This window comes from Piliocolobus tephrosceles, unplaced genomic scaffold, assembly GCF_002776525.5.
Source record: "Piliocolobus tephrosceles isolate RC106 unplaced genomic scaffold, ASM277652v3 unscaffolded_41057, whole genome shotgun sequence".
In the NCBI taxonomy this organism is placed as follows: domain Eukaryota; kingdom Metazoa; phylum Chordata; class Mammalia; order Primates; family Cercopithecidae; genus Piliocolobus; species Piliocolobus tephrosceles.
Window position 1 is genome coordinate 670 of NW_022325485.1, and position 5,485 is coordinate 6,154.

The following is a 5,485-nucleotide window of genomic DNA, read 5'->3' on the forward strand; positions in this document are numbered from 1 at the left end:
CACTGGTGCCCTTCTAGTTGGGCAGTATAGGTACAGGTATTATGTCTCATACTTTTCTCCTTCTGTCTTTTCTTTTTTTTCTTTTTGAGATGAAGTCTCGCTCTGTTGCCCAGGCTGGAGTGCAGTGGCATGGTCTCGGCTCACTGCAATCTCCACCTCCCAGATTCAAGTGATTCTCCTGCCTCAGCCTCTTGGGTAGCTGGGATTACAGGCACGTGCCACCCACATGGCTAATTTTTATATTTTTAGTAGAGACATAGTTTTACCGTGTTGGCCAGTCTGGTCTGAAACTCCTGACCTCAAGTAATCCGCCTGCCTTGGCCTCCCAAAGTGTTGGGATTATAGGCGTGAGTCACCGCACCCAGCCCTTTCTTCAAAAATGATGCAGATTCATTGCCCAAAGACTTAACGATACAGATAGATAGAAGAAAATAGCCAGCCACGATGGCTCACGCTTGTAATCCCACCACTTTGGGAGGTTGAGGCAGGCGCATTGCCTCAGGAGTTTGAACTCAGGAGTTTGAGTTGCCTTGAACTCAGGAGTTTGAGACCAGCTTGGGCAACATGGCGAGATCCCTGTCTGCAAAGAAATACAAAAATTAGCCTGGTGTGGTGGTGTGTGCCTGTGTTCCCAGCTACCCGGGAGGCTGAGGTAGGAGGATCCCTTGAGCTCTGGAGGCAGAGGCTACAGTGAGCCGAGATCACGACACTACACTCCAGCATGGGTGACAGAGTGAGACCCTGTCTCAAAAAAAGAAGAAAATGCCTCCCACCCTGTAGCTCCATCTTCAGACTCAGCCACTGATCTCTGGGCCGTGTCAGCTGAACCTGTAGGGACAGTTTTCTGACGGGGAGACTTGAGTGGGCAGCGATATGGGCAGTGGCCCGTGTGGGGTCTGCAGCATCCCAGGATATACCCGGAGCATGGGCCTTGCACCAGCCTCAGCAGCACAGATGTATGAAGGCCCAAAGGGCTGGGGGACAAGTGTGGAGAGGCGAGCATGTCCACTCAGACTCAGGGCCCTGCCCTCAGCACCCTAACTCCCCTGCCCTCGTCAACTCTTGATGGTCCCACCTGCCCTCCCAATGCTAAGCAACCAGAGGAAGCCCATGGCCACCAAAAAGGCTTTCCTCTCCAGCTGGATCTCCAGGATCCTGCTTGTATGTTACAAATCAAAGTTTGGCCTAGGCTGGGCACAGTGGCTCATGCCCGTAATCCCAGCACTTTGGGAGACCTGAGGTCTGGCCAACATGGTGAAATCCCATCTCTACTAAAAGTAAAAATTAGCTGGGCATGGTGGCACACACTTGTAGTCCCAGCTACTCGGGGGGGCTGAGTCAGGAGATTTGCTTGAACCTGGATGTGGAAGTTTCAATGAGCCGAGATAGTGCCACTGTGCTCCAGCCTGGGCGACAGTGGAGACCTTGTTTCAGTAAAAAAAAAAAATTTCGCTTAATATCCCTGACTGTGCTTTTGTCTTGGGGTTTTCCTGACCACAGGTCCCTAGGCAACAGAGGAAGTGACACCCGGGGCTTCTGCTGGGCTGAGTTCTCATCTGGCTGTGTCCAGGATGAGCAGGTGGAAGGATTTGGGGAGGAAAGCGAAGCCATGGGGTCATTTTTGAACAAGGTCTTACTCTGTCACCCAGGCTGGAGTGTAGTGGCACGATCCTAGCTCACTGCAGCCTCAAACCCCTGGGCTCAAGTGATCCTCCCACCCTAGCCACCTGAGTCGTTAGGACTATAGGTGTGCACCACCACACCCAGCTAGCTTTTTAAAATTTTTCGTAGAGACCGGGTCTCCCTATGTCATCTAGGCTAATCTCTAACTTCTTAGTGATCTTTCCGCCTCCGCCTCCCAAAGTGCTGGAATTACAGGTCTGAGGCACCACACCTGGGTTCCATGTGCTTTCTGCGCACACTTGGGAGGCTGGTGGGAGACCCTGGATCCAGAGCTTGGGGATGATGCTGGCTCTCTTCTGCCCTGAGGATCAAGACAGGCACCAGTGCCCAAGGGCACAGCCTGTGCCACCCACTGTGGGTTTGCAGCAGTGCAGAAGCAGGGCTGGGGGGGCCTCTGCAGATGTGTCTGTCTTAGGCCTCCCCAGGGTGGGCTGTGTGGGCGCTGGGCCAAGCACTTCCCTACCACAAGCTGGTCAGAGTTCAGACCAAGCAGTGTAAGGCACGTCCGCTGGGTGCCAGGCACAGCAGTGCCCCAGGGAGTGGCCCCACTCCCGGCCTGGCTCGTGCCTCCTGGCTCGTGTGGGGAAGCAGAGCAACCGGCTCAGGGCGGGATGTAGTCAGACCTGGAGCCCTAGTGCTGTGACTGCTGCGCTCCTTCCCAGGCCCTCACCCCTCCTTCTCCACCTAGGAGTCGTTCACGCCTACTGAGGAGCATGTGTTGGTGGTGCGCCTGCTGCTGAAGCACCTGCATGCCTTTGCCAACAGCCTGAAGCCAGAGCAGGCTTCGCCCTCTGCCCACTCCCACGCCACCAGTCCCCTGGAGGAGTTCAAACGGTAGATGTCCCTTGCAGCTTCCCACCACTGCTGTCTCCCCCGCTTTCCCCTCCTAAGGTGTCGCCCACAGCAGCCTCTCCCCAGGGCATGGAGGGCAGGGTGAGGGGAGTCCCTTTCTGCTCACAGCGCACGTGAGGCCTCTCCAGGCCTAGGCAGGTGCCCTCTTTCCCCACCCAGTTGGCTCCCAGAGCCCCTCCCTCCAGACTGGCCAGAGAGGCCCCATTGTGCTTCCATCTCTTGCATCTCATCTTCTTCAACCCTGTCAGGAGAAGAGCTGGGGCAGCCCTGACTGCCAGGCCCATTAGGGCCAGCAGAGTGGGCTGTTTGTATGGGACTGAGGTGAGGTGTGTGCAGGAGCGGCACTGACTTGGCTGCCTGTGTGCTGTGTGTCCTTGGGATGTTCCCTAAACTCTCTGAACCTTGGTTTCTTCCTCTGAAGAATGGGGCTGAACCTCCCGGAGGTGCCCAGTGCTCTCCCCCGGCAGAGCCGACCCTCACTGATGGGAGCCGCGGGCTCACCTGTGAGCAGGGCGTCCACTGGGCAAGCAGCAGGTGACCCTCCCAATCCCCTGCAGGGCTGCTGTCCCGAGGTTCGTCCAGCAGAAACTCTACCTATTCCTGCAGCATTGCTTTGGCCACTGGCCCCTGGACGCATCGTTCAGAGCTGTGAGTGTTGGCCCCGTCACACATGTGCCTGTGTTCTCTGTGTGCCCTGAGGTGGGAGGTCCTCTGGGGCAGATGAAGGAGGAGAGCAAGTGTTTTCACAGAGGCCTTGGCAAGGAGGGGTCTTGGAGGTCCACATTGTTCTTTCTGTTTGCTTCCACATCCAACCATCAGGAAAGCCCTGCCCTGTCCCACCTGTCTGGTGCAGGGCAGGTTCCTACCCTTACCTGACCAGGGAGCACTGTGCCCCTTGGGCTGGGAAAAGGCCACCTATGACCCTGGCTTATGGAGGGCCAGCAAGAGAGCCAAACCTCACAGGGCTGTGTACGTCTCTCCTGCGCCCTCTGGGTGACGCGGGAAGAGCCAGTCCCACCCAGCTGCCACCTGGGACCTGGGCTCCAGGCCACCAGAGGATTTGGCCCCCAGCCACTGAGCCCTCAGCACACACCTCCCCCACAGGTCCTAGAGATGTGGCTGAGCTACCTGCAGCCATGGCGGTATGCGCCTGACAAGCAGGCTCCGGGCAACGACTCCCAGCCCCAGTGTATGTCGGAGAAATGGTGAGCCTCAGCCCCTCTCAGACATGCACGGGCTCCCCCAGGTGGATATTGCTCCAGTGGGTGGAGGCCAGGCCAGCGGCCTATGCTGGGGTCAGCCTGGCCCTGGCCCCCGTGGCCGCCTGCAGTCCTCTCCCAGCCCCTGCCGAGTGGAGCACAGACCAGCCCTTCCTAGACTCAACTTTGCCAAGCCCTAGAATTGGTTTCTCATGGAAGCGGTGGGTGACCCATCCTGCCCTGTCCCCTCTCCCTTCTGTCCCAGATGAGTGTTCAGCCATCCCCAAACTATCCCTTGACGCTCATCAGCAGAGCAGAGCAGTGGTGATCAAGCAGGGAATGAGGGAGGCCGCCTTCCCCTCATCCCCTGCTTGATTCTTACAGCAGACCCCCAGGCTTCTGTGGCACCTCACGTGGCCACTGACCCCTCCCCTCACCCATGGCCTTCCCCTTTGGACCCTCTGGGGGATCCTTCCTCAGCCCCCTCAGGCTTTCGGCTGGCCTCTGCCATGGTGGCCTCCGTTCACTTGGAAAGGGGACTCAGCCTTGCTAAGGATGTGGTGTCCTCAGAGGGCCTAGGTCTTACCTGCCTCTGTCCTGCCCTCCCTGCCTGCCCATGGCCCCTGAGTTGTCATCTGTGACAGCTTGTCACCTTGGCCAGGGAGAGTCTGAAAGCCCAAGGGTGAGCAAGAACATTAGGGACATGGACCAGCACAGCCCCCGCCTCCAGTTGGAAGACTGGCCCTGACCTGCCACCTCGGTCCCCAGGGCACCCTTTGTCCAGGAGAACCTGCTGATGTACACCAAGTTGTTTGTGGGCTTCCTGAACCGCACACTCCGCACAGACCTGGTCAGCCCCAAGCATGCGCTCATGGTGTTCTGAGTGGCCAAAGTCTTTGCCCAGCCCAGCCTGGCTGAGATGATTCAGAAAGGTAAGTTGTCAGCCTGGGCCAGCCAGGTAAACGTTGACCAAGCCAGGCCAGGGCCAGGCCCTTAGCTGGAGGTGACTGGTCTTTAAGAGGGACCCACACGCCCAGAGTGGGCCCTAGCAAAGGGTCCTGTGGAGACTCCTGGGACACATCTGTATGGTGAAGTCTGAAACCGGCTGGATCCTGCCTGCCCTGCAGCCACCAGGCACTGGCGGGGAGGATGGCAGGTGTGCCCACAGAGGGGGACTGCACGGTCCAAGCTGCGGCCCTGTGGCCCCGCCGTTTCTCCCTGGCAACTCGTGGTGGCTGCTTGAGGAGGTGAGCCTGGACTCTGCCGTGCATTCATCCTGGCTGGGTTGGGCGTTGGTTTCTGTTCCTCCTGCTGTTGTTTACCTCCTGCAAACACTGCTGGGGGCTCTGAGCCACCAGCTCCCCCACCTGCCCTCCTCAGCCACCTACTGTGTGGGAGATGCTGCCAGGCAGGGCCTCAGGAGGACACCCCTGGGTCACAGCTCCCCAGACACCTCGGAGGCACCCCAGAATTCTAAGTCGGGTACTCTGCCCCCAGGAAGTGGGTGCCAGGTTCGACCGTCTCCTGCCTTCTAGGTGAGCAGCTATTCCTGGAGCCAGAGCTGGTCATTCCCCACCGCCAGCACCGACTCTTCACGGCCACCACCTTCACTGGGAGCTTCCTGTCACCCTGGCCACCCGCAGTCACTGATGCCTCCTTCAAGGTGAAGAACCACGTCTACAGCCTGGAGGGCCAGGACTGCAAGTACACCCCGATGTTTGGGCCCGAAGCCCGCACCCTGGTGAGTGGGC

At 58.5% G+C, this 5,485-nt stretch overlaps 1 pseudogene across 1 annotated transcript; it reads left to right on the top strand.

Annotated features, from left to right (window-relative positions):
* The first annotated feature begins 645 nt into the window (after positions 1-645).
* LOC113223354 lies at positions 646-5,479 on the top strand (annotated as a pseudogene). Its single transcript, XR_003308710.1, has 5 exons — positions 646-2,517; positions 3,093-3,183; positions 3,640-3,740; positions 4,503-4,666; positions 5,270-5,479. The product of XR_003308710.1 is annotated as a sphingomyelin phosphodiesterase 4-like (transcript).
* Positions 5,480-5,485: the final 6 nt, after the last annotated feature.